Source organism: Pleurodeles waltl, chromosome 4_1 (assembly GCF_031143425.1).
Source record: "Pleurodeles waltl isolate 20211129_DDA chromosome 4_1, aPleWal1.hap1.20221129, whole genome shotgun sequence".
In the NCBI taxonomy this organism is placed as follows: Eukaryota; Metazoa; Chordata; class Amphibia; order Caudata; family Salamandridae; genus Pleurodeles; species Pleurodeles waltl.
Genome location: NC_090442.1, coordinates 808,055,329 through 808,071,830, shown reverse-complemented (window position 1 = coordinate 808,071,830; position 16,502 = coordinate 808,055,329). Strand labels below are relative to the sequence as shown.

Here is a 16,502-nt window from a genome sequence, read left to right as displayed (position 1 = left end):
TCTTCCTGTTGTGAAAGGGAAGTTAGTGCAGGTGTTCATGGACAACACTACTGTGATGTGGTACTGCAACAAACAGGGCGGTGTGGGGTCGTGGACCCTTTGTCAAGAGGCTGTATGTCTCTGAACATGGCAGGAACACCAAGGCAAAACCCTGGCGGTTCAACACCTGGCAAGTTCTCTGAACGCCCGAGCAGGTGAACTGAGCCGGCGATGCTTAGCAGATCACGAATGGTGTCTCCCTTCGGAGGTGGCGCAAAGACTTTCTGCAGTGAGGAGATCCTTGGTTAGATCTGTTTGCCTCCGAAGGGAATGTGCAATGTCAGCAATATTGCGCTTTGCAGTTTCCAAGGCGGCTATCGTTAGGGCCCTTGGTTAGATCTGTTTGCCTCCGCAGAGAACGCTCAATGTCAGCAGTATTTTGCTCTCCAGGTTACAAGGTGGTACCCACTCAGCAATTCTTTTCATCACAAGTGGAGCTCATGTCTCCTGTACTCCTTTTCGCCCATACCACTTCTGCCCAGAGTTCTCAAGAAAATCAAGAACGCCCGGACCCAAGTAATCCTAGTGGCTCCGCATTGGGCACAAAGGGTCTGGTATCCCGAGCTTCTCAAAATGAGCATCAATCCTCCAAATAGGTTGCTTCTTCGAAAGGATATTCTGTGGTAGCAGCAGGGGAAGGTTCTCCACTTGAACCTGTCAACTCTGCAGCTTCATGAGTGGAGATTGAGCGGCGGCAGTTGATGGCTTATGACCTCCCTCTCGAGGTCTGTGATGTCATTCTGGCAGGCAGGTGTCCCTCTACCAAGACGGGTTACGCCTGCCGTTGGAAGCGTTTTGTACATTATTGTACAGAGAGGTCTATTGATCCTCTTTCTTCTTCTGTTTCCAATATCCTTCTTTTCATTCTGACACTCACCCAACAAGGTTCCTCCTTAGGGACTCTTAAGGGCTATGTTTCTGCCTTATCGGCTTTTCTTCGATTGCCTGATCAACAGTCTTTGTTTAAGTCTCCTTGTACAGAGATTCTTAAAAGGGCTTGTACATATGTTTCCACCTAAGCCTTTTGTTATGCACTAGTGGTACCTTAATCTGGTGCTCACTTCTCTTGGTGTGCTCTTTTTGAGCCTTTACATAATTTTCCTCTCTGGCTGCTCACTATCAAAACAGCCTTCTTACTGGTGATCACATCTGTCAGTAGAGTAAGTGTGATGCAGGCTTTATCATCAAAACTGCTGTATCTCACACTACATCCTGATAAGGTAGTCCTTAGAACTCGTGCCTCTTTCTTCCCCAAGGTGGTGACCCCTTACCATCTGGGTCAAAACATCACCCTGCCCACCTTCTTTGCTCCACCGCATCCCTCTAAAGAAGAGGAGCGTCTCCACCGTCTGAACCCAAAAAGAGCATTGTTGTTCTACCTTGACTGCACAAAAGAGTTCCGGGTGGATGACCAACTCTTTGTCGGGTAAGTTGGTACAAAGAAGGGTCGGGTCCAGAAAATACCCATTTTGCACTGGGTCATTCTCTTTATTAAAATCTGCTACGCATTGGCTAAGAAGCAGCCTCCTGAGGACTTGAGACTCACTCTACAAGGGGGAAAGCTGCTACCACGGCGTTAGCTTGAGGCGTGCCGGTTCTAGACATCTGCCAGGTGGCAACGTGGGCTTCCTTGCACACGTTCGCAAGGCACTACTGCCTAGATAGCCAGGTGAGGAGATATGGGCATTCTGCTCGCTCAGTCCTACAGGACCTTCTTGTGTAAAGTATATGTCCACAGCCAAACACCAGGAGGTTATGCCTTGGGTATCTATTCTAAGGTAAGCTAGAACTTTCTATCAGATGATCAAGTTACTTACCTTCGGTAACAAATTATCTGGTAGAGAAGCCCAAGACATGGTTAATGGGCTACTTAAGTGGTTAAATCAATCTGTGCTGCAGGCCAACTAGTAGCATTTAATTCACAGACCCCGGGCACAAGTCGTGCCACTTTCCTGGGGACTTATAAATAAATGAAATCTTTCAATTGGGGATAAGCTAATACTACCATGTTTAGAGGAGAAAGTACATGCACTTTAACACTGGTCATAAAGTGCTCAGAGCCCAAATGCCAGCAAAAAGGAGGTTTTAAAAAAAATGGAGGAGAAAGGCAAAAATCTGGGGGGAGAGGGACCTGCCTAGGGCTGATAGATCGAACAAGAGATAAAGAACATTTTATAAACCTTTGCATTGAAGAGTAGCTTGGTGACAGTTGATGACTTATGTTTAGCATGTTCTCTAGTTTACATAATAAATATTGTAAGCAGCTTTGAGTTATCAGACAAAATCATCACAGCATGACAATTCCTACATAACATGGAAGACTGTGTGCACCAGGTACTAACCTAGGTGCAAGCGCTTCTTTTGCTTCAGAAGATGGGCTATCTGTAAAGTTTTCACCACAGTATGAAGGCTAGAGGTAGTATGGTTCTTAGCACCTTCAAACCTTGGTTATTTTAAGTGAAATAGTATTTTTTAAGTATTGCATAGAGTGTACAGTGTTTTAGTAGTTGTGTTTTAATACTCTGTGTGGTGTATTTTTCATGAGAGTTTACTGTCTGCAAACAGTATGGTGCAGAGTAAACTCTCTCCATTGAGTAAACACGGTTTACTGTACCCACTTTTTTACTCGTATCAATTTCATTTCTCAATGTAGGTTCAGTGACTGTGAGGGATTTTGAACTAGGATACACATGAGGTGTATAGTATAGTGTCAATGTTGCACATAACACATGCTTGCTAAACCTAAGGGAGTTGTATCTGTGATGGCACTAATTATACTTTATATTATTCTGAGCTATTTTGTACTTACTTTCAGGCCTCTAATGCTATACTAGTTTTTAGCGTAATATGTAAAAAAAGAAGGTTGGATGATATCCCTGATGCTAACAGTGATGTCATCAATTAAGTAACTTGAGATGTCATCAGTGATGTCATAGAACGTATCATGAGTGATGTGATATGTGAGGCCATAAGCAGTGCATTGCAGTAGCACAAGTTATTGTCAGTCTGCTAACTTAACTGTTGAATTTCTGTGTTTTATTTAGTTCAAAATATTAATGTAGCCACTGACGTATTCAGCTAACTATAATGTTATTTGAGCTTTTCTTTCTGGTTACTTTCTAAGGTCATTTGTAAAAAAAAAAAAGAAATAAAAATTATTTCCTGTGTATTTCTAGTTTTTTTTAAAGTTAAGGTAATATTTTATCACCATACGTAAAACCAACACCCCATCACCCAAGGCCAAAAAGTGTGCACAGTGAGGGGTTGTCTGTACGGCTTAGCTTATGGTGAGGTCTTGTGGCAAACCTCCCAGGCAGCAAACCCAACACTGTGCAAGGCTTTTTTCAGTTCACCGCAGAGGTTGGCAGCAGGGCCTGGCCTGCGGCTAAACCACTCAGAGCCAGCACTGTTGCTTACTACTAACATAGGAGGGGCGGGGCAAAATGGGCAAACCTTGTAGGTGTTTTTATGCCTTTGCATACTCAGTAGCAATGAAAAGGGAGAACTGTGGACTCTGCTTTCAGATTCAGACCTGGAGACAACAAGAAAGAACCCACTCATCTTGGACAGTCACTACAGAAGAGAGTGTGCTCCAATAAATCAACAATGCTGTCACTTACATCAAGAATTTCATATCATTTTTCAACATACATGTGTAAAGAAAGAAAATTGTCTATCAGCCTAGAAAATGCCAGGAACACTGTTGAATACTACTAACATGAGAGGGGTGGGGCAAAACAGGCAGAGCTCTTACGTATTTTGGTTCCTTTGCATATTCAGCAGCAATTGAAAGGGAGAACTGTGGAATGTTGAATTTTTTTATTAAGGGGAGAGGGTCACGTGGCACCCCTCCCAGAGCCTCATTAGGCCCTGGGGGCCTTACGTATTTTAAAATGGCTGGGACAAAGAGGCTCCCCTCTGAAAGCCTTTTTAGACCCTGAGGACCCATCCCTCAGGGCCACACACCCCACCTGCCTAAGCCTATTTTGCCCTGAGGGATCAGTCCACAGGGGTCTCCTTTTTAAAAAGGTGGATGCTCCGGTGATCACCAAGGACAATCACCATGAGAAGCGGCCTCAGCCAGCTGCTTGCATGCTGCAGGAGCCAGCATTGCTCCTGACTACAAGGAGAAGCGACTTCTGCTGCTCCCTCTGGTAGGGAGCAATGTCTTGATCTGTTTCTCTGCTTGTTTTAGTGTGGGCAGGAAAACAGATCAAAAGTCTGCACTCAGCTGGCAGAAGCGTTTTTAAAGGTTCCGCCAGCTGGGAGCAGACTTTGTTTGCTTCCATTCATTGAGATTTTAAAAATGCTTCCACCAGGTGGAAGCAAACACAAATGTCCCTGCCTGCGATGGCGTGGGCAGAGAAACTGCTGTGTCCCGGTGGTGGGCTCCCTGGGACACAGCATGTAACCCCCAAGGGGATGAGGTGCCTGTGGCCAATGAAGACTCTTACAAAATACAGTTGGCCCCAGGGATGGAGTCCCTGCGGCCAAATATGACTCAAGGAGGAGGCCATGCAACCCCATCTCCATGTTAGATGGATCAGGTTCTGCAAGATTGGTTCCCTGGGACAGAATATGGTTTGGGGAAGAGGGCCCATATTTGATTAAATGGGCCTGGGGGATTGAGTCCCTGGTTCTAAATACGGCTATATATATATATGTATGTAGGGAATGTAAAACTAAGCACACGACCGTGAACTTGAAATTTGAAAACACAGCGCAACATCCAGCACCAATAGAGGCCACACCGCTGTTCACAATCAAAAAACAGTTTAGGTCAAGCCCCCACACTGATACAAGTAAAGTGAAAGGTTCATACAAGGATGTAGCAGAATAAGGAATATGAAAGGGTCATCTGTTAAAGGCTAACTCATGTACGACCAATCTGCAGGTAGTTAGGACATAAGAGCACAAGTCCCCTGGCACGCTCTCCATGCCTACAAACAAGATTGCTGACAGATTAGACACTGGGCACATAATTGAATTAGCTCAAAGCACACAAGTTCACGACTTATAATGGGTACAGGGAAGAAACGAAATTCTGAACACCTGGGAGTCTTGGACACACAATGCTGTCAGCACATGTTCCAAACAAATTAGATTTTTTTTAAAAAGGGCATGTACGCGTTCCTAGGTCAAAGAATGCTCAGTCATAAACCCTTATTGAATGTATAATAAAGAATGAATAATGTCTTGACCTAGGATTTCGGGCTATGGGGTCACATGTTTTTCATTTTAATCTGTAGCTTGCAAGCTATCTATTGTTAAACAAGTATAATATATAATTGTACAGATTTGTATAAAAGGGCCTGTCTGTGAACAGGCAAATGAGAAAACCTGTAGAGGCAGATCGTGCAGGGCTGAGGTGCATTCCATTGTGTTTTTCTCCCTGTCACAACTGTTTGTAAATATTGTCTTTGGAACTGCCAATAGGAGTGTGCCTGATTGTTTCTGAGCCGTGAGAGAGTATTTGTTCACCTTGTAATAGTTGGCGAGCCATCCCTGTAGGTTCCTTAGCATCCTCACATGAAATCAACAGAAACATGGCTTTGTGAACTAGTAAGGCCGGAAGGATAGCTTGTGATTTTTTTTTTTTTTTTATTGTTGAACGATTGACAAGTGTTGCTTAATCAATAGAAATATATGTCTTTCTGAACTATTAAGGCCAGAAAAGTACCACATGCAATTTGCTTTTTTTTAAATTTTTTTTATTATTTAAGGATTGCGTACATGTGTTACCCTATCAGCAGGAATATATGTTTTTGTGAACTAGTAAGGCCGGAAGGGTACTGCACATAAATATGTTTTTATTGGAGTTTGGTTTGTTGAATGACTAAAGGGGAACGCGTGCAGTAGAATGAAGTGTGGCCATAGTGTGGTGATGTGAGATTGTATAAATATGCAAACTTTTTTTCAAATGTACATTGCATGTAATGAAAGATTTATACTGTAAGGACCCAGTAGACAGACCTAAAAACTGAAAGCCTATTGTAAAAAGAGTAAAGTAGAAAAATAGACAAAATTATTCCCCACCAGAAAGGTTGTGCGAGTCCACTTTAAAATTCTTGAAATCTGAAAAGGTAAAAAGTAAAAGATTTAGAACGCCTGAAAATGGAGATCCCTTTACAACATATGTAGAAGGTATTGCCCAGTGACCCAAAGAAGTTGAAGTATAACAAGGAGTGGTTTAAAGCCACCGCCTACCTCTGAGGCAAATATACAGGAGTCAAATTGGAGAAAAGAGAAGCCACTTTAGCATTATGGAAAATATTTTAAGGAAGATTCAAAAGATTACTTACCCCCCATATGACCCTACAAGCACTGCACCCACAGTGCCCAGCATCTACCATTAGTGCAGCTACAAGAAGCCACATTAGGACTGTAAAACCCTGAAACTGAACCCCCTTCACAGTACCTTAAAGCAACCCCCCAAAGTAACCCACAAATACCAAAACCAAAGAGGACAAACATTCCTAGAGAGCAAACTAAAATAGGTGATCCACAATTTTCAGGGCAATTAGAGGCACAGTTTTACTGCATCTAAACACTACCTTTTACCAAGAGGAGAAAAGCAAAGAGGAGGGTTCAGGGATAGCGATGACATTGTGGTTGCTTCAGAAAAGGGACACTTCAGGTAGAGTAAGTAGGAAACAAGTGTCCACCCCACAATGAAGGGATGCAGGGAATGCAGGATGGAGCAACTATGTGCATGTGACTACAGAGATAAAGGGACAACTTGTATCCCAAGGGAACAGGAACAAAGGAAGACTGAAAGTAGTTTGCCACCTTGGCAGAAGGAGAAGGAGGGTATAGTAGTCTCACCAGAGAGTGTGCTGGACTGGCTATCATGCAGTGAGGACAGGAGAGAAAGTGGAGTAAGGGGAGAAGGGCATAATGATGACTGTATAGAGCAAACTCAGAGAACCCTGGGAACAATAGCAAACAGGATAGAATCCATATGCCAGAGAATGAAGAGCATGGGTGAATTCTTCCAAACCCAAGATGTAAGTCACCATATTTTTGATCTCCAAGAAAGGCAACTCATTGACTTAGATTGCACAAGGGACACATGGATACTGCCTAACCAAATTGATGCAAGGGGAAGAGAACAAGATGTGCTCCCTAGAAGCAGGAAGCCCCGAGCTACAGAGCTTGAGCGGCTTCAATTCTGAAGCACTAAATGCCAGCCAGACACAAGAATAGGATCAAGCAAGGGTAGGGGACGGATGACTGTCCACAACAGACACATCCAGCAAGTGAGTGCCCAAGCAAGTTCACACAGCACAGGCCTCACCCCTATCAAGACCGTCACTGAAGAAGAGGATAGCTGGCATTTCTTGTGCCATTTGTAGAAAACTTAGCAGACTGAACTGAGTTGTTAGCTCTACAAATTAGCGCTTGGCCAGAAGAGGGTTCCTTTGACCTACACAACATGGTAAATGCTGAAGGCTGCATTCTGTATGGTGAGGGTGATCCAAATTGGGACTACCCTTACATGAGGAAATGCCTCCATATTTGGCAGAAGTACGCCAGACAGCATGATCCCCAGCATGCCACCATCCCTTTACATCAGATGTCCCTGGTGCACCACATTTTGGCCCTCACTATGACACTGGCGGTAAATCCTACTTACCGCCAGGCTGACGGCCGCCAACTTACCGCCGCGGTGGCGGATATCCGTTTACCATATTATGACACACACACACACACACACCAATCTGACAAAATTCAGCCACATACGCAAATCCACCAGACCAAAGGTCAGTGATAAAGTGGCGGTCCCAAAACCCATACCGTTATGCCAACAAAACAACACCCATCACATTATGACCCACGAATCACCATGGCGGACATTCAACAGTGGTAAATCATTAGCCCCACATACCGCTGTGCTCAGAACAACACTACATTGGCCAATACGAGAAATAGACACCTGACAACCATACACACACCACACCCACTCACCAACAACACTATTAAACACACACCCACATTACCCACAACCTTTTACAAACAATTACTGCCAGGAGACTGAGAAGAAGAGCACAGAGACAACTAGACACACACACACCACATACAGCCATACACCCCTCACGCACTCCACATCACACACCCCACCACATTACTCAACACACATCACACAACACCCATGGCACCACAAAGGCACCCCGTTTCATTGAGGAGTTAAGGGTCATGGTGGAGGAAATTATCAGGGTAGAGCCACAGCTCTTTGGAGCACAGGTACAGCAGATATCAATAGCAAGGAAGATGGAGCTATGGTGGAGAATCGTGGACAGGGTTAACGCCATGGGAGAGCACCCAAGAACAAGGGACGACATCAGGAAAAGGTGGAACGACCTATGGGTGAAGGTACTTTCCATAGCAGCAAGACACCAGCTCGCCATACAGAGGACTGGCAGTAGACCCCCACCTCCTTCCCCACAGCTCACAGCATGAGGGGAGCAGGTACTGGCAATACTGCATCCTGAGGGACTCGCTGGAGTAGCTGGAGGACTGGACACTGGTAAGTCAACATTTACCACTTATCACCCCCATACCTGCATGCAATCACACCCCCTCACCCTCACTCCCATCACTCCACACCATCCCACACACTGCACCTACATATATGACTAACCACAATGCCCAGCCCTGCATGCCATACCAATGCATGGACACTCCTCCCAGCCCTGCATGGACACTCATCACTAAAGGATGTACAGCATAAGAAAACTAACATAACCAAAATACATCACCATACACAAGCAACAGCTGACATGGCAACACCAACCATAGAGGGGAAGCTACAGAAGTACAAATGTCATACACTTTAAGCATAATACATCATTTACATCCCAACAGGTACCCAGGCCAATGTCAGTGGAGAGGAGATGCCACCACTATCCAGTCCCCCAACAGAAGAGGCCCCCAGTGATGATAGTAACTCTGGACTTCTGGATCTGGAGGACCTACCTGGCCCATCAGGGACCACTGGACATCCGGTCACCCATGCCCACTCACAGACCACCAGAGAGCCTCCCCCATCAGGCACCAACACCACAGCACCCACCCAGTGTTCCCACACCTCTGTCCCTTGTACAAGTCAATCAGCAGTGTGCCCACCTGAACAGGGACCCCAGGCCACACCTCCCCCACAAGACAATCAGGGACCTGGGGTCAGTGGCAGTGGGCACATCTTTCAGAGGCACTGGCCAACAGGGACACTGGGAGGACTGCTGTGCACCAGGGGGAGGACAAGACCAGGGAACTGACTCTCCAGGAGGCACTCTCCAAGATCCTGGGAGCCTACCAACATTCCCAGGAAACGATGGGCCAGATCCTTGACGATGTGCAGGAGAACAGGTGGCTGCAGGAGGGAGAGTATCAGGGGATCAGGGAGGACTTGCAGGCCATTAACACCACCCTGATCTCCATTCCAGGGGTGCTGGCAGACATGGCCAACTTCATGAGGTGGGCAACAGCACACCAGCGGGCCCCTACAACTAGCCAGTCATCTGAACAACCCTCCACTTCTGCTGCCGCTAGTGGCCAGGAGGCCCCACCACAGGCCACCAGCACCCCTCCCCCTGCAGAAGATGAACAACCCGGTAAACATTCCCTGCGACCCAGACAGAAGCCAGAGACACTTGCTGATCAGTATAGGGAAAGGTGCAGAAGACATTGTGACGCGAAGGGTTAATTAGCTTAAGCAGTGAAGCAGTGTAGATGAGTGTGATGCCTGCTGAATCCCCCCCCCCCCAAAACAATGTGGAAAAGTTCATGATATTGATTTCAAGCTTGTTTGTGTAGAAGACTCCGTCTCAACCTTGAGAACAAGAGTACAGGGAGAAGATGGAATGAAAACAAAGGCTGGAGAAGGGCAGAGCAGCCAAGTACTGATAACATAGCTAGAAAATGCCAGAATGAGATAGAATCCAAGCTTCGAGTTATTTAAGCACTGAAGTGTGGGTGAGGGATTTTGAAGCTCGCAGATGGAGTTGTGAAAGCGGCCATGGCCCAGCGCTGCCTCCCCGTTGTGCTGACCGTGATGCTTGAGGGGGAGAGAGGTCCAAGCAGGCGGTAGAGGGCTTCCCAGCATTTCGTGGACTAAGTTAAGTTCCACACAGGGATGAAAGGCCTTTTTTTCTCTGCTCTATTATTATGACTGATTATTTATGCTTGCACTGTGTTTATAACCTGAAGTATTCAGCTCGTTTATATTTTGCTTTCTAAACCTCGTAGTATGAACCTGCTACATTAACTGAAACATGCATTTTGGTATGCAGTAAATCAAAGCTTATCTGAAGTATTCAGCTCGTTTATATTTTGCCTTCTGAACATCGTAGTGAGAGCCTGCTGCAGTAATTGAAACATGCATTTTGGTGTGCAGTAAATCAAAGCTTAGCTGAAGTATTCAACTCATTTATATTCTGCGTCCTGAACATTGTAGTGTGATGCATTTTGGTATACCATTAATCAAAACTTATATCTCTCAATGAACTCTTTGCTTATATATATATATATATATATATATATATATATATATATATATATATATATATATACATAGATGCTCTTTGTAGTGTACTTCTATATAAATAGATGCTTTTCATTGCTATTCTTGTTCTTCTATTGTTAATGTGCTAAATGCCTAAATTTACCTGCAATTCTAGTAAAGCTAAATTGTATTTATAATTGTCGTGTGGTCCTTCATTGAGCGTCCTTATTGACTTATACCGAACAGGTGTCAGTCAGCCACCTGAATAAGACACTTACCAAGACCACCGCCAAGAAATGACTCTCCTGGTTGTCCCTCTTGTGTCCCACTCTGTCACCTTGTCCACCTTGAACTGCCATTGCTCCACTTCCTATGTCCTCTTGGACACTGTACCTGTGCTACGAGCAGACTGGAACAATACCCTGGACTTTCCTCCATCATCAACCCATTCCATTGCACTTTCCCCTCAATTTCTCAGCACTACTATAAACACCCTTGGGGGTGGGGGGATTGTCTGTTGGCGGTGGACATGTTGTGATCTGGCCCATGTGTGTTGCAATAGTGATGGGATCGGGTATGGTGGGCCATGTGTGTGACAGGCTGGACTGTTTGTTTAATGGAGTTCTCCTGTATGTATTACCTCTGCAGGTCAGCACCCATCAAAAGATGGGATTATGGTGTGCCATCACCAAGGACGTGCTGACCCTGGGGGTCTATGGAAGGCAGAGCACCAACTGCCCGAAATGGTGGGAGGACCTGAGATGCTGGGCACGGAAGATAGCGGAGGCTCAGCTGGGGATGGCCTCCCAACGAGGAAGGGGTGCCCGTCTGACCCTGACCCCCCTGATGGCCCGTATACTGGCGGTGGCCTACCCTGAGCTGGATGGGTGCTTGAGGGAATCACAGCAGGCACAAGGGGGTGAGTACAGTGGGTATCATTACAACTTATGGCTGGTGGGGTGGTATCCGGGTGATGGTTGTGTGTTAGTGGTTGCCCCTAAGGCCAGGCAAGACATAGCAGCGTAGGTCCTCAGAAGGGTAATGGTTGCATGGCAAATACAGGTAATCTAGCTTGTTAGTATTCACTTGTAGGCAATGCGGCGTGGGTCCCAGGTGTGCTGCAGTTGGCGGTGTGTGCTCCTCCTCATGCCTTGGTGACTAGTCATTTCACTGGTAGTGTACTGCATAGCGCGTAGGCCTGTTTCCTGTGTGTGAGGGTGCTGTGTATGCCAACGGTGGTGTTGGGGCAGTCATTGACCCAGTGTTTTTCCCCCACTTTCTTGTTTTGTCATCCTGTCTTTGTGTGCATTAGCATCATCTGGCGGAGGAGCAGAGGCACCGGTGACAGAGGGAGCTGCATCCCACAGGACCCTGGAGGCAGAGTCCACCGACGGCAAGGGAACAAGTGGGACGGAGGGCGAGGGGAGCACCACTGCAGAGACTGGAGGGGACAAAACAGACTCTGCTACCTCCTCCGATGGGAGCTCCCTGGTGGTGGTGGACATCTCTGTGACCACCCCAGCTGCAGGTACAGCTGCCACCCCCATACCAGCACCGCCCTCCCAGTAGCCCCTCAGCAAGTTGCCCGTGTCCGCTCACATAGGAGGTATCTCCTTCGCCCCAGGCACCTCAGGCCCTGCCCCAGTGAGCCCTGCTGCCCTGAGTGAGGAGGCTATTGACCTCCTGAGATCCATCTCTGTAGGGCAGTCAACCATTGTGAATGCCATCCAGGGGCTGGCATCCCAGATGCAGCAATGCAATGCATTCCTGGAGGGCATTCATGGTGGTTTGGCAGCCCAACAGAGATCAATTCAGACTCTGGCCTCCTCTCTGATGGCAGCCATTGTCCCTGTTTCTACGTCCCCCCTCCAACTTCCACTTCCCAGTCCCATTCTCCTCAACCCTAACCTATCCCAAGCACACAGACAAACGAGCATGCACACAAGGCAACACACAAGAGTGACACAGGCAAACACAAGCACCACACTTCATCCCACAGGCACTCACACAAACAGCATACCATTGCAGACACAATAACATCCACAAGCCTCCACTGTCTCCCCACCTGCTCCTGCTCCTCCTCCTCCACCTCCCTTCCAGTTATGTCCACACTCACACCTGCATGTACTACATCTACATCCACTATCAGCATCACCACACCAAACAGAACACACACTACTCTGGCAGACACCTCCACAACATCCATGCATGCATCACCTGTGTCCTCTCCCACTGTGTCTGTCCCCCCTCCTAAAGGACACAAATGCAAACACTCAGACACCCAACAGCCATCCACCTCACATCAGCATACAGCCCATGCACCTGCACCCAAATCCAGCAGATATACACCTCCAACAACCACTCCCTCATCTGCCACTCCCATTACTCCTACCTCCTCCCACCCCAATGTCCCTAAAAAGCTTTTCCTTTCTCAACTTGACCACTTCCCTACCCCTCCCACCTCCCGTCCTGCACGTACGGGCAGGTTTCCAAGGACACAGCCCAGCACCACAGCCAAACAGTCCACTGGGACAGTGGTAGCACCACCTACTTGTGCTGGTAAGGATACCAGACCTACGACACTGAAGGGAAAGGAGTCAGCACCACCAGGGATGAAAGGGAAGAGTCCTGCACCAGCTGTGAGGAAGGGGAAGGGGCCAGCACCAGCTGTGAGGAACGGGAAGGGGCCAGCACCAGCTGTGAGGAAGGGGAAGGAGCCAGCACCAGCTGTGATGAAGGGGAAGGAGCCAGCACCAGCTGTGAAGAAGGGGTAGGAGCCTGCACCACCAGGCAGAGAGGGGAAGAGCCCATCTACTCCTGCCAGGAAGGGTAAGGGATCCCCGACCTATGAACAGGAGGAGATGAGGCACTCTACATCAGCGGAAGCTGTCAGGCAAACACCACCACCACCAACTGTCACGGGCCCCACTGCCAGCTGTGGATGTGCAGCCATCAGTCAGTGCAGGGGCTGCCCAGGAGCCTCCTCCAAGAACCACCACCATGCAGCCATCAGTGAGTGCAGAGACTACCCAGGAGCCTCCTCAACCCCCATCAAAGTGCAGCCATCACTGCTGGCAGACACCATGTAGTCTACCCTCCAGGGGCTACTGTTCGGGTTGCCCTGTCCAGAATCAGTGGGCAAGTCACCCACTAGAGAGACTGTGGCCTTGCACTCCCCAGGACAAAGCAATGGGCATGTTGCTCCCTCCAGAACCAGTGGCCAAGTCACCCACTCGAGAGACTGTGCCCTTGCACTCCCCAGGACAAGGCAATGGGCATGTTGCCCCCTCCAGAACCAGTGGGCAAGCCACTCACTCGAGAGACTGTGGCCTTGCACTCCCCAGGACAAAGCAATGGGCATGTTGCTCCCTCCAGAACCAGTGGGCTTGTTCCCGCAACGGGCTGAGGTGTCCTTCCCACCCCCCTGAGGTGCCTGCCTATTTGCAAACTGATGCCTCTGCAGTTTACTATCTGGAAATGGTCAGGACTCAAGTTGGGCCTTAGACTGTGCCCTGTGTCCATGTGGGCCCTTTGAACATTGGACTGAGCAGTGTCCCTTTGTGTACATGTGTACATATCTGTTACATGTACAAATTGAATTATTACTTTTAATGCTGATCTGATTACAATCACTTTCATCAATTCCTGTTGTCCTTGCATTATTTTTCTGTTTTTTGGGGACAAATTGATTTTCGTGTGCAGCTGGTTGTGAGTATGGTGTGTGTGTGTCGGGTGTGTGTGGTGCGTGTGTGTGTCACTCTCATTTTCCTCCCACCCTCACTTGTGTGCAAGGTGACTGTACTCACTGTCATCGTCTTTGTCGGTGTTGGTGTTCCAGGTGGAGCATAACGTAGAAGATCATCGGGAAAACATGCAGTTAGGGTTCCATGGCGGCATGGTTCATTGGCTGTCTATGGGAGTTGTCACCGCCCTGGCCATAATTTGCAGTACTTACCGCCAGCCTGTTGGCGGTATTACCGCCACTTTATCACCCACCGCCAGGGTCATAATGAGGGCCTATGTTCCTTGGCCACAAATGGGCAAGGAAAACCTCAGAAAACAGTTGTCGCTGCTTACAGAGGGAGCAAGGAAATGGATCAGAGCATTTGAGAAGCAAACTGCAGACATCTCCCTGGCAGTAGGGGATGTAAAAAGTCTGCTTCATTCCCTCATAGGGGACTTAATAGACAAAGATTGGAGTTAAAATGTGACCCTCACTAATGCCAGGTGTGATGGATCACCATTTAACCTGGTCAGGTCTGTGGGGTGGGACCAGCTGAGGAAAATGTACCACGATAGACCAGACATCGGATCATTCATTACTCAGTCTGTGCAACAGAACAAGGATCCAGCACAGTACATGAATAAAATGAAAGAAAGGTGGGCCCAGGAAGTGGGTCAGGGCTGGGAAGTGACAGGAGATAATGCTGTGTTATTCTATGGTGTAGTTAAAGGATTGCCTTCTTGCATATATGACATTTTAGATTACATAGTGGCATTGGAAGCCAAGCCCTGGACCGAAATTCATGCACACATCATACATTTTTGCAAGAAGGAGGAATAGGAGAAAAGCAGACCGAAAGTAGTAGAGAAAGCATCAGCCAAGTTGGTGCAGCAGAAGTTAGCGAAGAAGGGACCAATGGAAGGCGCTGTAATGGCAGTAACCACAGAGATGATCAAAATATCTGCGGGAATGGTTCCAAGGGGTCACCCAACAACAGTACCCACAGCAGCAAGACGATATAAGGACACAAGGAAATCGTAGAGGGGGATGGGAAAGAGTAGGAAGAGGTAGGATGGGTCCTCCAAGAACAGTTCAAGCATGTGATTAGGATTGGTCATCTCATTGGAGACTGTAAAGTGAAGAGGTGGGATGAGCAAAATGGAAGAATGAGAATTTATGTTCCATCCAGAAAAATGCAGCCACAGCAGAATCCATGGATCACACATGCACCCCAGACACCATCGCCAAATTTGCAGATACCAGGAATGCCCCGAGCACAGCAAGGACTGCCTCATCTGAAGTATCAAGTATTCTCCACGGAAATCCCAAGCCAAAATGGACGAAGAAAGGTTGGTTATGAGTGGGGGAAATTCCTTGCAGGAGGGTACACACAATGAGGGTGCCTGCAGAACATTTCTATGTGTCCAGTCTTATCAGTGACACACAGGCCAGATGAGGAACCCACTGTCATGGTGTTCAATAATGACAAGGGATATGCATTCGTCGTAGATGCAGGGGCAAAAAAATCCTGTATTAAAGAGTGAGGACTCCCGATTTCCAACATAGACACAGAGGGATTCTCTGGGGAAATTATAAGGGTTCCTCTTACCAAATCAGTAGAGATGGAAGGAGGGGGGAGACAAATTTACAGCTGAATACTGTCTCACCAGCTGCCCCAGTGAATTTGTTGGGCAGAGACTTGATGGCAGAATTGAATATGACCGTTCATTTTAAGCCAGACGGTAGCATGGTTTTCTCCACACCTGGAGTTCCTCCCTCCAGAGTCATGGTACTAACGGTGGACTCCTCCAGCAGAGAGCAGACTAGAGCATGACCCCCAGAGGTGGAGGCATTTATGGCAACAGTATACACCATCATAGCAGAGACTCCAGAGCTATTTGGGAGGGAGGTTCAATTGCCCAAAGAATTCCTTTTTAGGCAGCAAGGACAGGACCCCGGACTATCAGAAGCAGAGGTTATATTGCAGGTAGAGGCTCTGGAACTAACATCTACCTATGTTGCCCTGTCTGCCAGCGACTATAATGGTGCTTTGTGGGCACGTCATCTTCCTTGAGCCAGGAAAGATGATTAGGGAGATACTGGGTGACGAGCTATTTGATGATAGCCCCAAGAAAAGGATTATCCTGTTCTAGGATGACATACCACTAAAGATGGTGCTTGAAGTCAGAACGCTCACACCAAGCAGAGCTTTGGATGCAGTAGAAGAAGCCGATCTGT

General features: G+C 47.4%; 1 protein-coding gene across 1 annotated transcript in view; it reads left to right on the top strand.

Moving 5' to 3' along the window:
* LOC138287199 (protein NEDD1-like) overlaps window positions 1-16,502 on the top strand; it is a 224,377-nt gene that overhangs the window by 14,820 nt on the left and 193,055 nt on the right. The gene's annotated exons all lie outside the window — the stretch shown is intronic.